The 471-nt window shown below is 48.8% G+C and overlaps 1 protein-coding gene across 3 annotated transcripts in view; it reads left to right on the forward strand.

The window, feature by feature from the left end:
• Positions 1 to 471, forward strand: part of llgl1 (LLGL scribble cell polarity complex component 1) — a 46,697-nt gene that overhangs the window by 26,931 nt on the left and 19,295 nt on the right. The gene's annotated exons all lie outside the window — the stretch shown is intronic.

Genomic DNA, 471 nt, shown 5'->3' on the forward strand with positions numbered 1-471 from the left:
CGCCAGCGACGCCGTTGGTCAGAACCACTCTGATGGGTCTCTGCTGGTCAGCTGAGACTTTAAAGATGTCGTGGCACCTGATTGGAGCGTCATGGAGGGTCTCCATCTTGGAAGTTGTCTCCAGCTGCCTCACCTCATGTTGGGTATTAACCTCTTCACTCTGTCCCTCTGTGATGTAGAGCTCAGTGTAGATCCTGTTGAGGAGGGTTCCACTTCCTGTTCCATCAGTTCCTTCAGTCACATGTTCACATCTGCTCCTCAGACTGATCTTATGTTGATCTAAAACCTGCTGCTCCTCCACAGAGACTCCACTCCTCTTCTCTCTGTGAAGACATTTCTTTATCACTAACATGTCACAGTCACAGGTCAACATCTCTGTTCTGATTGGTCGCCAACCACAAGAGGGCGGGGCTTCACTAACACGAGCCGGTCTGTCTAGTCCTAAAGTTTCATTCATCAAGTCAAATTAAA

Source organism: Seriola lalandi, unplaced genomic scaffold (assembly GCF_002814215.2).
Source record: "Seriola lalandi dorsalis isolate HSWRI2012SDOR001 ecotype SW California unplaced genomic scaffold, Sedor1 jcf7180002054969, whole genome shotgun sequence".
Lineage (NCBI taxonomy): Eukaryota > Metazoa > Chordata > Actinopteri > Carangiformes > Carangidae > Seriola > Seriola lalandi.